General features: G+C 39.3%; 2 long non-coding RNA genes across 23 annotated transcripts in view; one reads left to right on the forward strand and one right to left on the reverse strand.

Annotated features, from left to right (window-relative positions):
* LOC108176366 (uncharacterized) overlaps positions 1-24,583 on the forward strand; it is a 259,220-nt gene that overhangs the window by 60,811 nt on the left and 173,826 nt on the right. For 19 of the 22 annotated variants that reach the window (XR_011386688.1, XR_011386673.1, XR_011386674.1 and 16 more), the window contains one exon: positions 3,284-3,368. The exons of the other annotated variants lie outside the window; for them this stretch is intronic. This is a non-coding gene — a long non-coding RNA (uncharacterized lncRNA). The remainder of the gene's footprint in view (positions 1-3,283; positions 3,369-24,583) is intronic. 22 annotated transcript variants of the gene reach the window in all.
* The window catches only part of LOC138848640 (uncharacterized), an 82,285-nt gene that overhangs the window by 14,608 nt on the left and 43,094 nt on the right, over positions 1-24,583 (reverse strand). The gene's annotated exons all lie outside the window — the stretch shown is intronic.

Genomic DNA, 24,583 nt, shown 5'->3' on the forward strand with positions numbered 1-24,583 from the left:
GTAATATACAGTTTTATTTAGTATTTTGTTTTACAGTCCAGGTTTTTTTTTTGGGGGGGGCATATTTTATTTATTTGAAAGGCAGAGACAGAGAAAGAATAGAGAGATGTCATCCCTCTTCTGATTTATTCCCCAAATGACTGCCGTAGTTAGAGCTGGACCAGCCTGGAGCCATGATGCTGGGACTCCATCTGGGTTTCCCATGCAGATGGCAGGGGTGCAAATGCGTGGGCCATCATTCTCTGCTTTCCCAGGTGCATTGCAGGAAGCTGGATTGGAAAGGTTCAAGCTGATGCTACAAAAGGGGCTGTGCTAGCAAGTGGGGACTTAACCTGCTGGACCAAACACCGACTCCCAAGCCCCTCTTTTTTTAAATGAGTAAATTGTTACTTTGTTTAATGAATTTACAAATATTGAAAACTGTTTCCTTTCTTTCTTTCCTTTCTTGCATTTAAAATTTTCTTTTCAAATTAAACCAGTGGCAAATAAAAAAAGTATGACTCAAGTTAAAACTGAAAAATATGTTAACCAAGTGATACAAATTGGGTTTGGCTATTGTTCTGAGTCTTACATAACAGTGAGACTTTAAACTGGCAGAATAGCTTGTTATTTGTATAAGAATTGATATCAGGAATCCATCTGGGACAGAACAAATAAGAAACAAAACAAGTGGGCAAATAAGTAGTGAATATTCCAAACTGAAAATTTTGCTAAACATTGGATAGAGTAGCTTATGAGACCAAGCAATCAAGAAATGATCTGCCAGAATTATTCAATTTTAGGAATGTATGCAGAATAATTTGTCAAGTGACATTTAATAAGATCTGGGCTTCCTGTTAATTTAATCTGGCTTAGTTTATCTCATATTTGAGTTCTTATAAACAATCTGTTAAACAAACTAGAGAGATGATAGTTAATGAAACATAAACCTTTTTGTATAATAATTTGACATACAAACAAGGTTCTGCAAAACATTTTTGTGTATGTTCATTTATTACTAAAAATTAGCATACAATCTTAATTTTATTTTAGCAATTATAAATTACAAAATTTTCAAATTTCTAATAAGTATATATTTCATCATTGTAGTCAAACAGCCACTGATATTTTAATGATTTCAAGTAATGTGCTTTGATGATTCTGTACATATTCAGTTTATCATTTGAAGGTCTGCAAATGTTTACTATATGAATGGACAGCAAAAGAAAAAGATTTAAAGTCAGATGGACATAAAAGCAGGGTCACAGAACTACCAATAAAAGTTCAGCAAATACTTGTTTTTGCAAGAATGGCTTCAATTTCTATTTTTTTATTTTTTAAAAAATTTTTTACAAAGCGGGGCCGGCACTGTGGCGCAGCAGGTTAATGCCCTGGCCTGAAGCGCCAGCATCCCATATGGGGGCTGGCTCTAGTCCCAGCTGCTCCTCCTCCAATCTGGCTCTCTGCTATGACCTGGAATAGCAGTAGAGGATGGCCCAAGCCCTTGGGCCCCTGCACCTGCGTGGGAGACCCGGAAGAAGCGCCTGGCTCCTGGCTTTGGATTCGCTTCCGGCCGTTGCAATCATCTGGGGAGTGAACCAGCAGATGGAAGACCTTTCTCTCTGTCTCTACCTCTCTCTGTAACTCTGTCTTTCAAATAAATAAAATAAATGTTTTAAAAAAATTTTTTACAAAGCAATCAAATCTATTTTGTGTACTCAGAACCAAAGTTATCTACAAAAAACTATTTTAAAAAAATGATTAAACACTAAGTGATACAATTGATGAAAGCCAAAAATTTGAATACCTTAGAACAAATGAAAGAAATCGCAAAGAAAAGAGACTGCTGTGACCAATTCATGAATCATTTTCGATTCTTTTTAAAAGGAATAACATGCATCATCAGAATTTTTCCAAAGCACTTTTTTCTTTCATAATGTTACATAAAACAGTAAATGTAGGGCATGTGTCATACCTTGATTTCATCTTAGAGACAACATAAAATATAGATCATGTGAAATAAGGATTATTTTGATAATTAAAATATAAATGACATATATAAAAACACTACTTGCTTGTTGCTTTTAAATATTAACTTACTTATTTGAAAGGCAGAAGGCCAGAGATGGAGTAGGGGAGAGAGAGAGAGAGAGAGAGATCCATCTTCTCTTTGCTAGTTCACTCACCAAATGCCTGCAGTGACTGGCTGGTCAGCCTGAAGCCAGGAGCTGGGAACTCCATTTAGGTCTCTCACATGGGTAGCAGGAACCCAACTAGTTAGGTCATCATCTGCTCTGTCCCAGGTACATTAGCAGGCAGCTAGATTAGAAGCAGATGAACTAGGACTAGAATTAGCACTCCAATATGGAATGTGGGCATCCCAAGTGGTAGCTTAACCTGCTGCACCACGAAACTGCCTCTACTTTTCTGTTTTGTAGTAACGTTTTTAATGGTTTGATGAATAGTTTTTGAAGAGCTGTATAAAAGTATTATGTATACACCCATACGCACTCATATTCTTTTTTTAAATGACCAATGGCTATAACCCATACGTTGTAGTGCATGCACCATACCTTGGAGAATATTGATATAATGGTCAGAGGTGGTGGAATCTTTGAGAGTTGGGATCTGGTGGGAAGTTCATGTCATTGGAAGTATGCCTTTGGAAGGGATTGTAGGACCCCAGGCTTTCTTCATGAATTCCTGTTTGGTGATGTAAGCCCTTCCAGATATATGTGTCACTGCCATTATGCCCTGCAATCTGCCACCCTCCTCAGAGGCCAAACAAATAAGTTATCTGATCTTGGACTTTGAACCTCCAAAACTGTGAGCTAAACAAACTTTTTTCTCTTTATAAGTTAGCTGCCTTGGGTATTTCTTTGTAACACAAAGCTGATTAATGCACTTGGGTAATATTTCATTGCTTTTTATTAAAGGGACAAATTTGGATTCATAAAAAGTGATATTATCTGTATGCTTTGTATTTTAAAGACTCCTGACTTCATGGCCAATATACCTATCTCATGAATTTTGAGGAATATCAAATGCTGACAACACTTAGCTTTTTGCCTCAATGGGACAAGCCATGGGCCACACATAATTGTTTGTCCCAAGGTTATGACCCTTCCCAAAGGGTTGATCATGGTCAGCAGGCTGATGCAGAAATGCAAGGGTCTGACTTCCTTTCCACAATATGACACAACACCAGTGGTTCATTCCAGCTCCACAGTTCCCTGTAAGGTCTAGGCTGTCACATTGTGAGCTTTTCTTTCTGCTTAGTCCTACTCTTTATATTTACTTACAGATTTTATCTCCAAAAACACTCCCTGATAGACCTTCTGCACACAACTCCCCAGCTTGCATTCTCATTCCAGGGAACCCCACGTAAGGTAATAAATCATATTTTAATTCTCAGTGTGGAAAGAATGGAATTCATGAAGGTTTGAGTGGTACTTCATCTATAAAAATTTAATACATTTTATTTGTAATGTAGAACACAGTTCCTTCAGCTATACAAATAACGATAATTAGAAAGTGATGTTATCAAGGGAGTTTTGTCTCTGATAACAAAAGAAAAATAAGCTGATACCTAATAGTTCACATATTATAGGTGTTTATTTTTCTACCTTGAAAGAGTTGATAGTGGCTCATCTTGTGTGATGTGCATCTTCCTCATCCCCTAGAGTATTTTGATGACCTATGTCCTTTAGCCAACAGAATAAGAGAGTAGGGTGAGGATAATACCCATTACTTAAAAGACTCAATCTAAGAATTGCATGTATCACTTCATTTTGCATTCCATTGGCCTGAACTCTATTGCTTACCCATAAGGGATTCTGGAAAGGTAGTCTTGATGGGGGCCCAAGAAGAAAAGGTAATGAATTTTTGGTAAAATGTAAGTAGCTTTTTCTATACATCTCTGACTTCTTTAGAATGCAAATAAACAGAGTACCAAGAAAAATGGTCAAGTAAATGTGTATATATCTATCCCTGCTCAATCACATTTAACTGAACACAAATTAATCTAATACAGAGTGACTCTTTTTAACTTGAAACTCTGACTTACAATCTCATATCCTGTTATGTAGTAGAAACCATGCAATTTTGAAAATACAAGACAAAGGACTTCAGATATAAATATATGTTCCCAGTGTAAGCATAAAATAAAAATATGCTCTGAATTAGACATTTTGAAAATGCGAGAACTAGAAATTTCTTTGAGTATTCTAGGAAATTAACAACTGTCTGTGAAGTACAAGTAAAATTTCAGGAGAATGCATTCTTACAAATTTCAAAATAAGTGAAAGAATAAGTGGCACTACTGTAATAATTGACAGATAAATTGTCACCTAGAACAGTGACTGACACAGTAGGTACTTGAGAAGTGGTTCTTCAGCAAATAAACGTTTAACTGATTAATTATAAAAGAGTCATACACTGATGAAATTATAAATATTCATTATGTCATGATTATGGCATCTCAAATGAGTAATAAAAGATGAGTTGTTTAGTAAATATTGATGGGATAATATATTAATTATATGGAAAAATATGTTCTGTGTTAGAAGCAATTGATTCTAGTACATGTATTTTTTAAAAAGTATTTATTTATTTATTTGGAAGTCAGAGTGACAGAGAGAGAAAGGTAGATATCGAGGGATGTTTAATCTGCTGTTTCATTCCCCAAATACCTTCAACACTTGGTGCTTAGTGAAGCCAGATCTCTGAGCCAGGAACTCCATCTTCTTATGTGGGTAGCAGACAAGTACTTGGACCCCCATCCACTCACTTCCCAGGCTCCTTAGCAGAATGCTGGATCAGAAGCAGAGTATCCAGGACTCAAATCAATACTCCAATATGGGAATCAAGTGTCCAAGGTGTCACTTAATAAGCTGAATTACAATGTCTACCCTCAATGTGTGTATTTTGTAAATATTTTATGTTTACTAAATAAATAAAGTCATAAGCTATTGAAAGAACCTGAGAGATTTAATTGTTTATCTTCATCATCTTAAATTGAAAGAAAACATATTTCAAAGAGGTTAATTTTTCTGGCAAAAGTGCTAAACAATTAACCTAATTGAGAGGTAGGAGCTGGGGATCTAATTCAATGTTTGTTCAATATACTTCCACTATGAATTTTCAACTAGAGTTAAAAACATATAGGGCCTCCTTTGAGGATAAAATTTAATTCCTTTTCATTCTCACGGTTGGAGAATAAAATTACAAGGTAATTAAGTTTGTGAACTTGAAGGCACAGATATTTCCTATTCTCAAATGTCTCAAAAAAAGTAGTTCCACAGTTCTTATCTAGTGTGTCCAATGGTTTAATAATATGCATTGTCTTCCAAACATTTAAACTCAGTCTAATTTACTGTAGTTTGAAAACTTTCCTTCATATTCTCCTTGGAGTATTCAAGACAAATTCTGTAGAATTGACTTTCTTAGTACTTAATTCTAATAGAAAGTTGATGATTGCAAAAAGAGACTATTTTTAGTATCATTAAATGAATTTGACTCTCCATTTTATTTTCAGAAGTTTCAAGTATTAGAATTGACTTTGTCAAAGGAGTAGATACTATCGGTATATTGCTTTACCATATGTTCTTTCTCATACATGGAAGTTAACAAGATATTCTATTTGAACTTAGAATAGTGATTAGTAGAAGCTGGGAAGAGTAAGTCTAGGAGGGGATAGAAGGACACTCAACATTCAATGCATAGCTTCCTTAGTACAAGTCGCACTAAGAAATAAAAATCAGTAAGTGTATTCCATGTTCAAACCCAAAATATTTTGTGAAGTTTGGGTCACAGGTAACCAAGAAAAGAAAGAAGTGAAAAAAATCCAGAGTGAGAAAAGTCAATGTGTGAAGATACAGATGCAACAAAATATCTGAAGTATTTGTGGGGTGAAGTTCAGGGTATCAAGGTTGGGGGTAGGAGAAAGAAAAATTAAAGAATAGAGATGAAACAAGGGATTGAATCACAAGGGGGCCTATTTTATTTATAATTCAGAGAACAAGATCCTTCTCTTCTACTTCATCTTTGGGTCAGGCTAAAAATAAACTTTTCTTTCATGGCTACATGGGTCAAAGGTATATGTATATTTCTATTTGGACAGTGGCAAAGCAGAAGACTTGAAAGTAGTAGCATTTTGAAATCTGGCTAGCTGTTCCACATCCCTGTGGTATCTTGTCTTAATGATTTTTGGCCAACAGGCTGCCACGGTGTTGTCACATTCCTGTAATAACTCACAATGATAGAGATATTTAATATTTATAATCTAGGATGACAAGATAGGCAATTGCATTATAGCCATTTTAGAGAAAGGGAAGGTGAGACTAAATGCTTTTAAGTTATTTTGGTAGATTAATAGACTAAGAACAGATTGGACTTGGGACTCTACTCAGTTCTCTACCTTCTATATTCATAGCTCATGCTATTGCACTGTACACTTAACATATGTATCTCAGTCCTTCCCAAGGTTCAAGTCTCCACAGAATAGATGGCTGGATGAGTATTTTAGAACTTCATTTAAAATAATTAGCTTTTATAAACTGAGACATTTAATTTTGAAATTTTTAATACTTGGTAATATACAAATTATAACAAAATGCAAATCATTGAGTAGGATAAATATTACTTCAAATATAAAGTTTGTGACATATATTATCAACTGCAATCAATGGAAATGATGGCAGAATCTGTATTACTACAACTGTGCTATCTATACACTAAATAGTATGGAGATTGGGGAGATACCAATCTAATCAAATTCAGCATATTATACTGCTTGGGAGGCATCCCATTTTTCTAGCAAATGAAAGAGTTTTTGTATGATGAATTTTCCTGATAGTTACAGAAACTTTTTGTTGTATTGTTCATTTTTAAAGGAATTAAGGATATCCTTTGAGAAAATATCTAAAAGTTTCACCTATTTCCTATGTTCCTAAGAAGTTTGAGCTATTCAGAGACATTGATCTATGTTCTTTGTGGTAATCATAAAGGCTCAATCCCTTTGTGGACTTCCATTACAGTACTTGGATGTGTGCTGTGTGATGGTAGTTCTTTTTCTGAGTAAAGGAGAAAAGCAGAAAGGAGTGACCCAACAAGAGACTAGAGAATACCCTTTTCAGTAGCCCAAAGAAGACACATACTCTGAAGATAAATGTGAAACTAGAGTGCTCCCTTTGCAGTCCTCCTTCATCTGTCCTCAATACCTCCTTTATCCCCTGTAGTCTTCCTTTTTTACTATGCTTCTCCAAGCCATTATTTCTGTGTCTGTCTAAATTAGATTCATTTGGCCACTGCTTTTTGTTATTATATCTCCCATAGGGTGTTATTTTTAGATAAAAGCATCTATTTTTGCTTTATGTATTGTTTGGAAATGCATTCATTTTAGAAAGAGAAAAATTAAAAACATTTCAACTTTATGAGGATGATGTGAATTGTAGAAATGATCAATAAGAAGATTCCTGGGGAACATTGCTTCATTATTTTGTTCCATCCAATATATTTGTTCCCTGAGTTAGTGACATAAAGTACTAGGTATTTCTAATAGGAAATTTAATGTTGGGTGTGTGTTACACTGGTGATTGAAGAGTTAAGAAGCCAAATAAGGATTAGTAAGGAAAGGTGACATTTAACATTGGCTGAAAGCTACCATTATCCTAACCCTGGCAATGAAAGGAATGAGTTGTATTATCTAAGCTTGGAAGACATCATAGACCAGCGGATGATAGATCATTCCAGTCAAGTCTGTTGCTTGCTTCTTAAGTTTAGAATTATCACTTGGAAAACTAAAAATCTCACCATATAGGGGCAAGTATAGAAACTATATGATATATGAGAAAAACATGTGAGGTAGAGAGAGACAAACTGGAGGTCAGGATTTTTATATTAGGAGATGTAGAGACCACAGGAGGTGACAGAACTGCTGCAAGAAACACCCAAGAAGAGAGACACTGACATCTCCTTTCCTCCCACTTTCAAAATTCCTGGAATTTTTCCACGTCAAACTCAACCATAATCCAGATGATGTGTGAGTCTTGGAAATACCGCTTGGAAGAGTCAGGCAACCAGTGTAATGAAAAAGATCAGGGAATTAATGGGTATCTTATGTCTGATACTGTAGAAATCAACCCTGATATGGGAATTCTTATTCAACATATTTATTTGAATAATGCTCTTAAAAGGAGATTGAGGGATGTATGATAGAATGGGACATTGAGGGCACCTAAGTAAGTGCAGAATAAGGTCACAACTATATACTAGGTTTTCTATTATTCTGTAGCAAAGGTCAGGGAGCATGTTTTGTCCTTGCCCAGTCAGTCCTGGCTGAGATTTGTTAGGAGTTATAGCAGCCTCCCCTGGAAGGAGGGAGATTCCCTGGGGGAGGGGAAAGGGTAGGCGTGCTCACTGAGCACTCACAGCACTAAGTGGAGCATGTGTGCACTGAAGAGGATCAGGACAGGGCACTTAAGACATCCAGAGCAGAGCTCTGAGTAAACATCCAAAAAACTGGCACCAACTGGACGGGGTTTATAACAGAAGGGAATTAAAAGCACCTGGATCAGGGCTGGTGTTGCGGTGTAGCTGCCGGTGGCACCCCTATGGGCTGCTCCTCTTCTGATCCAGCTCTCTGCTTATGGCCTGGAAAAGCAGTAGAAGATGGCCCACATGCTTGGGCCCCTGCACCCATGTGGGAGACCTGGAAGAATCTCCTGGCTTCTGGCTTCAGATTGGTCCAGTTCTGGCCATTGCGGCCATTTGGGGAATGAACCAGGGAATGGAATAGCTCTCTCTCCGTCTCTCCTTCTCTCTGTCTGTAATTCTACCTTGAAAATAAACAAATAAAAAAAAAATTTGACAGGCAGAGCGGACAGTGAGAGAGAGAGAGAGAGAGAGACAGAGAGAAAGATCTTCATTTTGCCATTGGTTCACCCTCCAATGGCCGCCATGGCCGGCGCGCTGCGGCCGGCGCACCGCGCTGATCCGAAGCCAGGAGCCAGGTACTTATCCTGGTCTCCCATGGGATGCAGGGCCCAAGTACTTGGGCCATCCTCCACTGCACTCCCTGGCCACAGCAGAGAACTGGCCTGGAAGAGGGGCAACCGGGACAGAATCCGGTGCCCTGACCGGGACTAGAACCCCGTGTGCCGGCGCCGCAAGGTGGAGGATTAGCCTAGTGAGCCGTGGCGCTGGCCAAAATATTTTTTATAAAAAGAGCTATTCATAAAAAAAGCACTTGGATCTGTTCTCTTCGTATTAATGAGAATGTTTTAATAAAGCACTTGGAATGGTTGAGGTATGAGGTGTTAGTAGTTTGTATCAAAGTAACAGTGAAATGCATTGAAAAGGAAACTTCAGCAAAAAGGAAACATTGGAAAGGCATTGCTAAGTAAAGAAAACATAGTGAGTGATTTGCAATGAAGTTTGTCAAAGATTATTTCAAAGTTATACCACATATCTGAGACATTTCTGGGAAAATGATCCTGCTTTTAGCATAAATTAGAAACTGAGAGGAAGATTTGGTTTAGCAGTAATGATGGCCTAATCATTTGAGATGATTATGGAAAATCTAAGCTGACATGTTTAGTATGATCAACAACATTCAATATATAGGAGATACTGGACAGTTGTGCTTTGCTGTCTTATCATATAAAATGTGACATTAAAAATCACATCATTAAATCATTTGTAAAGGTTTAGTATTCACCAATTATGGAAAAATCAATTATTAAGTGTATGAATATAATAAACAGAAACCTAAGGGCCAGCCTTAAGGAATGACCAAATATAAGAGTTGGAATAAATAAAAAGAGAATTAGCAAAGAAGGAGCAAATAATATTCATTCTGCATCTTAGATAAACCACATACAATGAGAGATACTCATTTCCCTGTTAACGGTTTGGGAAAACAACGGAAGATGACCCAAATGCTTGGGCCCCTGCACCCACGTGGGGTACCCAGAGGAATCTCCTGGCTCCTGGCTTTGCATCAGCCCAGCTCTGGCCATTGTGGCCATTTGAGTAGTGAACCAGTGGTTGGAAGACTTCTCTCTCTGTCTCTCTCTCTCTCTCTTTTAAATGAATCTTTAAAAAATAGTAATTGAGATAAGGCATCTCTGATAAAGAAAAAAATAAAATCAGAAATGTGAGTCTTATTTGGAAAAATCACATTTAGTTAAGGGAAAGTAATAATTCAAATTACTTGTACTTAAGAAAACTTAAGTGATACAAAATATTTATGAACCAGGGAAACAAGTATGTATGCATTTTGATGAAGTCTCATGAATAATTTTCACACATTCCTGTCTTTTTTCAAAATTAATAGGTTTTGTACTCATGTGTTGTTTGCTCCAAAGAGATGATTTTTGCCATCAAGTTGTTATTCTTATAAGCTTGCCTCTATCCAGTGAAGAATGTAAATACCATATTATCATAGACATCAATGTTCATGAGATATGTTGTGGGTAATTTTAGAAGGACACAAAACATGATCTATTTGTTTTTCATATTGCCGATGTAACAAAACACCACAAAATTTGTGAATAAAAGAACATAAGTTCATTATATTACAATTCTGTATGTCGGACAGTTCATGCAGATTTCACTAGCCTAATGTCAGCATGGCTGGTTCCTGCGGAGACTCCATGAAAAATGCATTCATTTGCTCTTTCCTGCTTCTCCATCCACACACATTCCTATGGGGGTGTCTCTCTCTTCCTCCATCTACTGGAAACATCCCAATTTTAGGATCTGTTTCTATTGTCAGGCTCTCAGTTCAACTGGAATGGTTCTCACTTCTAGTGATCTATGTGATTATTTTGGATTTAAAGGAAAATACAGGACAGTTTTCCTAGTAAGATTAGATTGTTAATAACCATAATTTTAATTCCCTTTCCCTTTTTATCATATTTATAGGCTCTATTGGTGTCTTTGAGGGGGTAAGAAATTATTTTCCTGGCCAGCCATGGAGGAACTGTTATTACTTCATATATAAGTACATTTATGATAAACTTTGTTTGCTATTTTTTAATTTCTTTCCCACTTAGAAACCTCTAGACATTATGAAAGCCTCAGAGAACTTTCTAGCATTTGTAGTCATTGATTTTTGAATTACCATGTTTTTGCTGCTGCTTTTCTCAGTAAGTTCTATTTAAATAGATGTGCTCTTGAAATTTTCTGAACATAAAACACAGTGTCAACATTTTTCTCATTATTTTCTCATTTATTTCTTATCACAAGTAGATATAGAACCCATTTTTAAAGTCTTTAATTTGCCTATAAATTATATTTGGGAGATTCTAATCCTTGCTGTTAATTCTTGACCTTTTTTTCTATTCTTCCCTAACCTGTGTGATGTCATCAGTCAGATTATTTGGTTTAGGATCTGTTTGCTCCACTAGAAATAAAAGCTCATGAGGAGATATTTTGCATGTATCATAGCTGATATTCAATGTTGTGACTTCCAGCACCTAGAATAATGTCTCTGTTCCACACTGATAATCAGGACAAAGAAATGAGGACTAATAATGGTGCTGAGTTGTGAAAGCTAAGTGGAGTGAGGGTGTCTTCTCTACATTAAAGATGATCCTGATACTGCCACTAAAGTAAAAAGAGGGAGGATACCAGGGCCCAAGAATCAACCTGAAATCTGGATCCCTATTTTAGCATCTATCCAAGCACCTAGGTGAAGGTATAAGCATAGGCATTACATTAGTGTAAATGGGGAAAGATCTGTGGGCCTAGAAACACTTTATGTGCTTCTCATTTAATAAATTATAATGACCTAACTCTACTCATGTCAATAGACTGAACTTCCCCTAATCATTGTTCCTTCTAATATGATAGAAATCATTACTGTCAATATCATTTAGAATTTTCATATCAGCTATTTGCTCACAGACATTTAACAATGAGTTTTTATGGACCAAGTATAAGCTAATTTGGGTACAAGAGCTAGGATAGAGGGAGAGGTTGGATTCTGGGCATCTTCACTTAAATTAATGTGGATTTCTCATGATTTCTGCATAATGCTACCCTGAATAAGTGAGGATTATCCAGAAATATATAACTAATAGGATATATATACATATATATATATATACATATATATATGAAGATTTATTAGGGGAATTTGTTCATACCACTGTGAAAGCAGGCAAGCCTTGTGATAGGACTTCTGCAAGCTTAAGAACAGGAGAAGCCAGTAGTGTGATTTAATGCAGGATGGGAGGCCTCAAAAGCAGGAGAGTCAATGGTGTTAAGAGCCTGAGGCTGAAGACTTTAGAAACTGGAGGGCTGTCGCTCCCCCTCTTCGTGGAGGAGCAACACTGAACCCTGCGCTGTTCTTTCGTCTGCTCGGCCCTCCCCGGGTTTGCTGCTGGTTCTTCCCGGGTTGGCTACTATCCCTTCCACCTCCGTGGAAGGGCAGTTCCCACTGGCCACATTCCCCACTTCCGCAGGGGAGCGGCACACCGCCGGCCGGCTCTCTGGGGGGCTGCACAGGTGTTCCTTCAGATGTTCCCCTTAGATGTTCCTCTTAGATGTTCCTGGTGCATGCCGTCTCTCTCCTCCTTTATAGTCTTCCTCTGCCAATCCCAACTCGGCTGCCCACACGCCGAGTACGCTGCTCTCCAATCAGGAGCAAGTCCTACAGTTTATTGGTTGAACTGGAGGCAGCTGTGCAGAAGCTGTTTACTTCTCTCCCAGCGCCATATTGTGGGAGAGCAGATGCATAGAATAAGTCTTAATTCCAGTAACTTAGTCCAGTCAGGATTGCTCCCCACAGATCCCCCTTTCTTTTTATTTTTGGCGTTGATACGCACCTGTCTTCGGTGCCCCGTAGCACACACTCTGCTCTGCTTGCTAGAGTTGCCACAGGTTCTTACAAGTCCTATCAATCAGGCAAACCGAATCCGGGTCCTCTCTTCGCCATATTGTGAGGAGGTTTTTAGGCGCTGATGCGTGCCTGTGTTCGGTGCCCCGCAGCGCATGCTCTGCTCTGCCTGCAGGGGCTTACAAGCCCTAACAATCAGGCAAACCGAATCCAGGCCTTCTCATTGCCGTATTGTGGGGGAGACTTAGTGTTGGTTCGTGCCTATCTTCGGTGACCTGCAGCTCATACTCTGGTCGAGCTGCTTGCTGGTGCTTACCGCCTTAATCAGGCAGACCGAATCCAAGCCTTCTAATTGCTGTATTGTGGGGAGGCCTTACTGATGTTAATTCGTGCCTGTCTTCGGTGACCTGCGGCGCATAAGCTGCTAGCCGTCCGCAGGTGCTCATCGTCCTAACCAGGCAGACCGAATCCAAGCTCTCTCATTGCCGTATTGAGGGGAGGCCTTTCTATTTCTCTATTTCTCTATCTCCGGGCATTCCTATTTCTCCCATTTTACTTCTATCTTCCAGCATTCCTATTTCTCTCACTTTGCTTCTAAACTTCTATTTCTCTTATCCCTGCAGCTTTCCGGTGGCGCTCGCCCCGAGGCTGCTTCTCGGCACCTCGCCCCGCGGCAGCTTCACGGCTCTGCGCGGCTTCCCGCGCGGCTTCCTGGCGCCTCGCCCCGCCGGCGGGTTCCCGGCTCTGCGCGCACGCTCCGCGGTCTCCACGCACTTCGCGCCCGCACCACGGCCTCGCGCCAGCCCCGCGTTCCCTATCTATTCACGCCCCGTGCTCTCTCTGCACGCGGCGGCTTCCGCGAATGTTTCCGCCACCACCGGCATTCAGTCCAAGTTCCCCGGACTAACCTGGCGAATTTCAACCTGGCGGCCCACGTCTCTGCCTCTGGTTCCAGATCTTCGCCTCTTGCTCCCCGGGGTGACTTGAAGAATTCCAAGGTGGCTTATGTCTCCGCCTTGGCCTGCACTCGCGGCTTCATCCTCCCTAACATTTTTCTCTACCCGGTATGTTTCCTTAAGTTTTCTTCCAACAATATTCCTCTCATTTCTCCTGGCTACTCCCCACAGTCCGTATCCGAGTCCAAGCCTCCTCCAGGTTTCACTTTCCCTTTCAATCTCCTAGCTTCCCCGCCATAGTCCACATCCGAGTCTATGAAAACTTTCACTTTCGCTTTCAATCCTAACTTCTTTCCCACAGTCCATATCCGAGTCTATGCCTAGGCTTTCAATAGCTTCTTCCGGCACCTTTTCCGTCCAGCTTTTCCCTAGGCTGTTTGCTAGTCTCTCTCTCCGGTATTTTCCCATTTCTTTCCGTTTCTTCCCTCCTAAGTTTCCTATCCGTCCTAGGTTTCCTATCCGAGTCACAGCACCATTATGTCGCTCCCCCTCTTCGTGGAGGAACGACACAGGACCCTGCCTAGGCTTCATATCCGAGTCACGGCACCATTATGTCGCTCCCCCTCTTCGTGGAGGAGCAACACTGAACCCTGCGCTGTTCTTTCGTCTGCTCGGCCCTCCCCGGGTTTGCTGCTGGTTCTTCCCGGGTTGGCTACTATCCCTTCCACCTCCGTGGAAGGGCAGTTCCCCCTGGCCACATTCCCCACTTCCGCAGGGGAGCGGCACACCGCCGGCCGGCTCTCTGGGGGGCTGCACAGGTGTTCCTTCAGATGTTCCCCTTAGATGTTCCTCTTAGATGTTCCTGGTGCATGCCGTCTCTCTCCTCCTTTATAGTCCTCCTCTGCCAATCCCAACTCGGCTGCCCACACGCCGAGTACGCTGCTCTCCAATCAGGAGCAAGTCCTACAGTTTATTGGTTGAACTGGAGGCAGCTGTGCAGAAGCTGTTTACTTCTCTCCCAGCGCCATATTGTGGGAGAGCAGATGCATAGAATAAGTCTTAATTCCAGTAACTTAGTCCAGTCAGGATTGCTCCCCACAGAGGGCTACCGGTGGCAGTCCCGGAATCCAAAGGCCGAGAACCTGGAGTTCTGAGGTCCAATAAAATGGGTATTGCAGCCCTGGACGAGAGAGAGAAATTCACATTTCCTCAGCCTTTCTGTTCTTCCTGGGCCCCCACATTGGGTGAGAGTGGATCTTCCTGGTACAGTCCACTGATTCAAATGCCAGTCTCTTCTAGAAAACCTTCACAGGCTTATGAACTAATTTAGTACCCCTTAATCCAGTCAAGTTGACACATAAATTTAACCATCACACCTCCATGAAATTTTATTGACTGTTTTTCCTTTACATTATTCAACGAAAACAAAAGACTCTCTCTATAGATCTGTAATTTCCTTTTAGTGTGAGAACCATGAGTAATTTGTAAGGAATATTTCCATTAAATCAAGAAGACCATTTGCCATGTTGATAATGATGACTGATCATTCTAACCAGAAATGTCTCGTGAACATCATTCTTTTTCTGATCATAAGCCCAGTCCCCTTATTTGAGGACAGGGGGAAAGAAGGGAAAACGTTAACAGCCTTTTAGGGTATGATATATCCATCTTAGAGAAGACTTCAAGTGACAACCTGAAATTTTATGCCAATGGTGTGAAGACTACATCTGCGTCCACTTGGCTATTCCACCCCAAAAAGGTTTGTTTTCATGGCATTCTTTTCCCCAAGATTTTCACTTGTGTACTATGTCACCATTTTCATCAGATTACTTTTTTGACCACCTATCCTAACATTTCCATACAACCCTCTACATCAAATTCTGTATCCTTTTCCTGTTTTATATTTTTCTCTGCATTATTATTATTTATCTTTACTGTCTGGCTTGTCCTACACAATTTAAGATCTTGAAGCAGAGGATGTTTGGTTATTTTTTCCAGTGCTATATCATTCATCAAGTAGAGCATTCCAAAGCACTCAATAAATATTTACTGAAGGATTGGATTTCAATGACACCTAATGCAATTTTAGAACTCCAGTGGGAAGCTTTACATTACTAGACAGTAAATTCTGGGTAGTCTCTCTCTCCCATACTTTTTTTCTCATTTGTTTTCATTTTGCTTTTACACTGTTATTCCACAGTCCCTGTCAAGAGGTACTCACCTAAATGGGTGTTAAATTTAAAGCTAGTTATATTTTATAACAAACCTGGAAGAAGTGAAAAATAATTACAGCTAACTTTAAAAAATCTGTTGTCATAGCATATCTTCATGTCTGAGGCCCCTTTGAATTTATGTAGCAGTTGGTAAAATAGGATGCATGCATCCCAGTGAGTGATTTTGCAGGGAGGGGATAATTGGGAAGAGAGTTAAGTCCTTTCCCAATGAGAGAGAATTAACTATACAGTACTTACTTTCATTTCAAATAGCTTCCCTGTATTCAGGATGAGAAGACTGATGCCAAAGAGGAACCATAAATATGAAGAAAATAGTATTCCCTGCTGAGTACAAACATGGTGTGTGGGAGGAAATTCTGGCAAAATGGTCCCTAACTTAACTCAGCCGAATTCTTGATGGTTTAAGCAGAAAAGTTAGGTGTTTTCAAAAGTCACACTCCAGAATAGAATACTGAAAGGTTGCTTCTGTTTAATTATTGGCAGTTCGCTGACCTTTCTGATTTCCAAACCAAGCCGTTGCCTGCTCGTAGCCTGTTGAAAGCCAACAGCAGCAGTAGAACAATGCTGTACTTCAGTTTTCAGATGGTACTGCTCCGGAAAGGTTTCTTGAATATTAATCTGTACTGTTCAGTTCTGATCATATTTTCTATTTTTTTCACATTTCCCACCTATCTTCTTTTAAACCAGCTATAAAAGCTATCTGAACACTTCTTTAGACCGTTATACATGGTAAAATAAAAATGTTAGGGGATAATTGGTGGACTTTTATTTCTCATATTTTCATGCTGGATCTATGTTTTTTTTATCTCTGACATTGTAAGCATGCACATAAACCTCAATTCCTTTATTGCCATTTGTTATTAGGAAGAGCAAGAGTTTTTAAGCTCGTTAAATCTAACATAAATAACTATTGATTAGTAATAACTTGACACTATAAAAATCTAATATAAATAAATATTATTCCCAAAGTATTTTCTTCAGATAGCAAAACATAGGCTGGTGTTTCAGTAATCACTTATTTAAGAAATTCTACCTCTTTTTTCCTTTGTGGGTTCCCCTTATTCAAACCAAATCCCCTTTTGTCCAATTAAAGTTTTAAAAACTTGTGTAACAAATTTGTGAATTTAAGAGATAAACATTTTGAAAACCCACATAAAATGAAGGTTGCCAAGAACTCTTTCTGTCTACAAAAAGTAGTTTAGCACAATATATCCTTTAATGAGAACATTATGGTAGAAATAGTATTAAGATTTCCTATTTCTTCTGAGTTTAATTTTGTGACCGAACCCATTGCCCATATTTTCTCTGAGAACTAGTGTCATATGATTAAGAAAGTCAGTTAAAATGGATTCAGTAGACTCAGCTACAGGTAACAGATTATTCCATTGTAGACAAGAGCACCACAATTCTCATTTACAAAATTATTTGTGGAAATGGATTGGCTATATAATTTTTGTGCATTAAGAATATACTTATATGCTATTACAGTTCATAAATCAGACAAATGCTATACTAACCAGCAATCCATGTTAATAACAATTGTTATAAGTCATCTTGATAGAATGTACTCTTTCTTTTTTTTATCTTTTATTTAATGAATATAAATTTCCAAAGTACGACTCATGGGTTACAATGGCTTCCCCCCCCATACCGTCCCTCCCACCCACAACCCTCCCCTTTCCCACTCCCTCTCCCCTTCCATTCACATCAAGATTCATTTTCGATTATCTTAATATACAGAAGATCAGCTTAGTATACCTTAAGTAAGGATTTCAACAGTTTGCTCCCACACAGAAACATAAAGTGAAAAATACTAGATGATTTTTTTTAAATGATGATGAAATCAGATCAGACCTATTGTCATGTTTAATCCCAGTGAGAGTCAAGTTGGGAATTGATAATTTCTTTTTTCTTTTTTTTTTTTTTTTTTACAGAAGATCAGTTTAGTGTACATTAAGTAAAGATTTCAATCGTTTGCACCCACATAGAAACACAAAGTGAAATATACTGTTTGAGTACTCGTTATAGCATTAAGCCTCAGTGTACAGCACATTAAGGACAGAGATCCTACATGAGGAGTAAGTGCACAGTGACTCCTGTTGTTGACTTTACAAATTGACACTCCTGTTTATGGCATCAGTAATCTCCCTATGCACCAGTCATGAGTTTCCAAGGCTATGGAAGCCCCTTGAGTTCTCCGACTCTTATCTTGTTTAGACACGGTCATAGTCAAAGTGGAGGTTCTCTCCTCCCTTCAGAGAAAGGCACCTCCCTCTTTGAAGACCTGTTCTTTCCACTGGGATCTCACTCACAGAGATCTTTTTGCCAGAGTGTCTTGGCTTTCCATGCCTGAAATACTCTCATGGGCTTTTCAGCCAGATCCGAGTGCCTTTAGGGCTGATTCTGAGGCCAGAGTGCTATTTAGGACATCCGCCATTCTATGAGTCTGCTGAGTATCTCACTTCCCATGTTGGATCACTCTCCCCTTTATTTATTCTATCGGTTAGTGTTAGCAGATACTAGACTTGTTTATGTGCTCCCTTTGACTCTTAGTCCTTTCATTATGATCAATTGTGAACTGAAATTGATCACTTGGACTAGTGAGATGGCATTGGCACATGCCACCTTGATGGGATTGAATTGGAATCCCCCGGTATGTTTCCAACTCTACCAATTGGGGCAAGTCAGCCCGAGCATGCCCCGAATTATACATCTCTTCCCTCTCTTATTCCCACTCTTATGTTTAACAGGGATCACATTTCAGTTAATTTTCAACACTTAAGAATAACTGTGTGATAATTACAGAATTAAACCAGTCATATTAAGTAGAACAGACAAAAAAAAATACTATGAGGGATAATGTATTAAGTTGTTCATTAACAGTCAGGGCTATGCTGATCAAGTCACCATTTCTCATAGTGTCCATTTCACTTCAGGAGGTTTCCTTTTTGGTGTTCAGTTAGTTGTCACCGATCAGGGAGAACATATGTTATTTGTCGCTTTGGGACTGGCTTATTTCACTCAGCATGATGTGTTCCAGATTCCTCCATTTTGTTGCAAATGACTGGATTTCGTTGTTTCTTACTGCGGTATAGTATTCTAAAGAGTACATATCCCATAATTTCTTTATCCAGTCTACCGTTGATGGGCATTTAGGTTGGTTCCAGGTCTTGGCTATTGTGAATTGTGCTGCAATAAACATTAGGGTGCAGACCGCTTTTTTCTTTATCAATTTAAACTCCTTTGGGTAAATTCCAAGGAGTGGGATGGCTGGGTCGAACGGTAGGGTTATATTCAGGTTTCTGAGGAATCTCCAGATTGACTTCCATAGTGGCTTGACCAGTTTGCATTCCCACCAACAGTGGGTTAGTGTCCCTTTTTCCCCACATCCTCGCCAGCATCTGTTGTTGGTAGATTTCTGTATGTGAGCCGTTCTAACCGGGGTGAGGTGAAACCTCATTGTGCTTTTGATTTGCATTTCCCTGATTGCTAATGACCTTGAACATTTTTTCATGTGTCTGTTGGCCATTTGGATTTCCTTTTTTGAAAAATGTCTATTGAAGTCCTTGGCCCATCTCTTAAGTGGGTTGTTGGTTTTGTTTTTGTGGAGTTTCTTGATCTCTCTGTAGATTCTGGTTATTAACCCTTTATCTGTTGCATAGTTTGCAAATATTTTTTCCCATTCTGTCGGTTGTCTCTTCACTCTCCTGACTGTTTCTTTTGCAGTACAGAAACTTCTCAATTTGATGCAATCCCAATAGTTGATTTTGGCTTTGACTGTCTGTGCCTCCCGGGTCTTTTCCAGAAATTCTTTGCCTGTGCCAATATCTTGAAGGGTTTCTCCAATGTTCTCTAATAACTTAATGGTGTCAGGACGTAGATTTAGGTCTTTAATCCACGTTGAGTGGATTTTTGTGTAAGGTGAAAGGTAGGGGTCTTGCTTCATGCTTCTGCACGTGGAAATCCAGTTTTTCCAGCACCATTTATTGAATAGACTGTCCTTGCTCCAGGAATTAGTTTTAGATCCTTGATCAAATATAAGTTGGCTGTAGATGTTTGGATTGATTTCTGGTGTTTCAATTCTGTTCCATTGGTCTATCCATCTGTTTCTGTACCAGTACCATGCTGTTTTGATTACAACTGCCCTGTAGTATGTCCTGAAGTCTGGTATTGTGATGCCTCCGGCTTTGTTTTTGTTGTACAAGATTGCTTTAGCTATTCGAGGTCTCTTGTGCCTCCATATGAATTTCAGCATCATTTTTTCTAGATCTGCGAAGAATGTCTTTGGTATCTTGATTGGGATTGCATTGAATCTATAAATTGCTTTTGGGAGAATGGACATTTTGATGATGTTGATTCTTCCAATCCATGAGCATGGAAGATTTTTCCATTTTTTGGTATCCTCTTCTATTTCTTTCTTTAAGGTTTTGTAATTTTCATCGTAGAGAACTTTAACGTCCTTGGTTAAGTTTATTCCAAGGTATTTGATTGTTTTTGTAGCTATTGTGAATGGGATTGATCTTAGCAGTTCTTTCTCAGTCATGGCATTGCTTGTGTTTACAAAGGCTGTTGATTTTTGTGCATTGATTTTATATCCTGCCACTTTGCCAAACTCCTCTATGAGTTCCAATAGTCTCTTAGTAGAGTTCTTTGGATCCTCTAAGTACAGAATCATATCGTCTGCAAAGAGGGATAGTTTGACTTCTTCCTTCTTGATTTGTATTCCTTTGATTTCTTTTTCTTGTCTGATGGCTCTGGCTAAAACTTCCAGAACTATGTTAAATAGCAGTGGTGAGAGTGGGCATCCCTGCCTGGTGCCAGATTTCAGTGGAAATGCTTCCAACTTTTCCCCATTCAATAGGATGCTGGCTGTGGGTTTTTTATAAATTGCTTTGATTATATTGAGGAATGTTCCTTCTATGCCCAATTTGCTTAGAGTTTTCATCATGAAAGGGTGTTGAATTTTATCAAATGCTTTCTCTGCATCAATTGAGATAACCATATGGTTTTTCTTCTGCAGTCTGTTAATGTGTTGAATCACATTGATTGATTTGCGAATGTTGAACCATCCCTGCATACCAGGGATGAATCCCACTTGGTCTGGGTAGATGATTTTCCTGATGTGTTGTTGTATTCTATTGGCCAGAATTTTATTGAGGATTTTTGCATCTATGTTCATCAGGGATATTGGTCTGTAATTTTCTTTCAGTGCTGCATCTTTCTCTGGCTTAGGGATTAAGGTGACGCTGGCTTCATAGAAAGAATTTGGGAGGATTCCCTCTTTTTCGATTGTTCTGAATAGTTTGAGAAGAAATGGAGTTAGTTCTTCTTTAAATGTCTGGTAGAATTCAGCAGTGAATCCATCTGGTCCTGGGCTTTTCTTTGTGGGGAGGGCCTTTATTACTGTTTCAATTTCTGTTTCAGTTATGGGTCTATTTAGGTTTTCGATGTCTTCATGGTTCAATTTTGGTAGATTGCATGTGTCCAGGAATCTATCCATTTCTGATAGGTTTTCCTGTTTGCTGGCATACAGGTCCTTGTAGTAATTTCTGATGATTCTTTTTATTTCTGTGGTGTCTGTTGTTACGTTTCCTTTTTCATCTCTGATTTTATTGATTTGGGTCTTTTCTCTTCTTTTTTTAGTTAGTTGGGCCAATGGGATGTCAATTTTGTTTATTTTTTCAAAAAACCAGCTTCTCGCTTGGCTGATTTTTTGTAATGTTTTTTTGGATTCAATCCTGTTAATTTCTTCTCTGGTTTTAATTATTTCTCTTCTCCTACTAGATTTTGATTTGGTTTGCTGCAGTTTTTCTAGGTCCTTGAGGTGCGCTGAAAGCTCATTTATTTGGTACCTTTCCAATTTCTTGGTATAGGCACCTATTGCTATAAATTTGCCTCTCAATACTGCTTTTGCTGTATCCCATAAGTTTTGATATGTTGTGTTGTTGTCTTCATTTACTTCCAGAAAGTTTTTGATTTCTCTTTTGATTTCTTGAATGACCCAGTGTTCATTCAGGAGCATGTTGTTCAGTCTCCATGTGTTTGCATACTTTCTGGGGTTTCCTGAGTTGCTAATTTCCAGCTTCATCCCGCTGTGGTCTGAGAAGCTGCATGGTATGATTCTAATTCTTTTAAATTTGCTGAGACTTGCTTTATGGCCTAGTATGTGATCAATCCTAGAGAAGGTTCCATGCGCTGCTGAGAAGAATGTGAAGTCTGTAGATGTAGGGTTGAAAGTTCTGTAGATATCTGTTAGATCCATTTGGGCAATAGTGTCAATTAAATCTGCTGTTTCCCTGTTGATCTTCTGTCCGGATGATCTGTCTATTTCTGAGAGTCGAGTATTGAAGTCCCCCAGTACTATTGTATTGGAATCTAAATCTCCCTTTAAGTCCCTTAACATATCTTTTAAATAGACCGGTGCCCTGTAATTAGGTGCATATACATTTATAATAGTTACATCTTCCTGTTGAATTGAACCCTTAATCACTATATAGTGTCCCTCTTTGTCTCTCTTAACAGTTTTTGTATTAAAGTTTATTTTGTCTGATATTAATATGGCTACACCTGCTTTTTTTTGGTTTCTGTTGGCATGGAATATCTTTTTCCAACCTTTCACTTTCAGTCTGCATGCCTCTTTGTTAGAGAGATGTGTTTCTTGTAGGCAACAAATGGTTGGGTTGTGTTCTGTGAGCCAGTCAGCCAAACGGTGTCTTTTAATTGAAGAATTCAGACCATTAATGTTCAATGTGACTATTGATACGTAGTGACTTTGCCCTGCCATTTTCCCGGAAATATTTTCTAGTATATGCTTTGAGCTTCCCATGCTCTTTTACTGGTAGGTGTTCTTCCTTTCCCTTCTTTCATATTGATGGCCGTGTTTCTGTGTTTCTGAGTGTAGCACATCTTTAAGTATCTTTTGCAGGGCCGAACGAGTGGCCACAAAGTCTTTCAATTTCTGTTTACTATGAAAGGTCTTTATTTCACCTTCATTCACAAATGAGAGCTTGGCAGGATATAATATTCTGGGCTGGCAATTTTTCTCTCTTAGCACCTGTGCTATGTCTCGCCATTCCCTCCTAGCTTGTAGGGTTTCTGATGAGAAGTCAGCTGTGAGTCTGATTGGAGATCCTCTGAGAGTAATCTGATGTTTCTCTCTTGCACATTTTAGGATCTTTTCTTTATGTTTCACTGTGGTAAGTTTAATTACCACGTGTCGTGGTGAGGATCTCTTTTGGTCATGTTTATTGGGGGTTCTATGAGCTTCCTGTACTAGGATATCTCTGTCCTTCTCCAAACCTGGAAAGTTCTCTGCTAGTATCTCACTAAAAAGGCCTTCCAATCCTTTCTCTCTCTCCATGCCTTCAGGAACTCCTAGAACTCGAATGTTGGTTTTTTTAATAGTATCCTGTAGATTCCCAACAATATTTTTTAGGTTTCTAATTTCCTCTTCTTTTCTTTGGTTTGACTGTATGTTTTCCTGTGCTCTATCTTCTAAGTCCGATATTCTCTCTTCTGCTTCACCCATTCTGTTTTTAAGGCTTTCTAATGTGTTTGTCATTTGATCTATTGAGCTCTTCATTTCATTTTGATTTCTCTTCACTATTACACTTTCCTGTTCTACTAGTTTCTGAGTTTCATTTTGACTCTTCCTTAAAATTTCATTTTCACGAGAGAGATTTTCAATCTTGTCCATTAAGGATTTCTGTAGTTCAAGGATTTGCTTTTGAAAACCTCTAAATGTTCTTATCATAAATTTTTTGAAATCCGTATCTTGCATTTCTTCTATCTCATCATCTTCATACTCTTGGCTTGGGGTGTTTTGCTTATTTGGAGGCATCATAGTGTCATCGTTGATCTTGCTCCCTCTATTTCTGTGTTTGTTACTCGGCATGGTTAATTCTTCTTGCGTCACTGTGCGGTTTTTTTTTTTTTTTTTATACTGTGTCCGTGTTAAGTGGACTGCCTGCTGTTGGAGGAGCCTTGGAGGCTTGAGATGGGTGCGGCCTGAGAGCTCTGCCTGGTTCTTCCTGGTTAAGGGTGTGCAAAGGTGACACCCTCAGGTTATGCGTGGTAAATCTCTCTCTTTTTATTTATTTATTTATTTTATTTATTCAGGGGGTAAGTAACACTGCAGGGCAGGGCTGTGCAGAATTGATGGTATTTAGCTTCCAGTCTTTGGCTCCTCTGGACTCCCACTGGGTTGCCTAGGCTACTGAATTGTAGTGACTCAGTTCCTTAACTCTCCCCCATTGATATGTAAATCCAGAGAGGAGGTCTGCTCTTTGTCTCTTGGGAATTCTTCAAGCCTTGCAGCCTTGTAACCTTTGCAAGGTTAGGGGGAAGAGAAACCCCGAAGCTTTTTTTTTTCCTTCTTTCCGGTAGTGAGTTTGCTGCACTTTCCGGCCCCCCTCTAGATTCTGACCCCCGTTTCCCCACCAATGTCTCGGGTTATTGAGCTCACCTCCCCTTCCAGCGCCAATGTGTGGACTCGGAGCCCTGAGCGTCCCAAGTCTCCCCGCTGTTGTCTGTGTGGCATGCACTCCCCTTGGAGCACTGGCGCGCAGACCCTGGGGCTTCTGCGGCTCGGTCCCGTGACTTGGCTTCCGCGCGGTGGGCGACCTTGTTCT

This window comes from Oryctolagus cuniculus, chromosome 2, assembly GCF_964237555.1.
Source record: "Oryctolagus cuniculus chromosome 2, mOryCun1.1, whole genome shotgun sequence".
Classification (NCBI taxonomy): Eukaryota; Metazoa; Chordata; class Mammalia; order Lagomorpha; family Leporidae; genus Oryctolagus; species Oryctolagus cuniculus.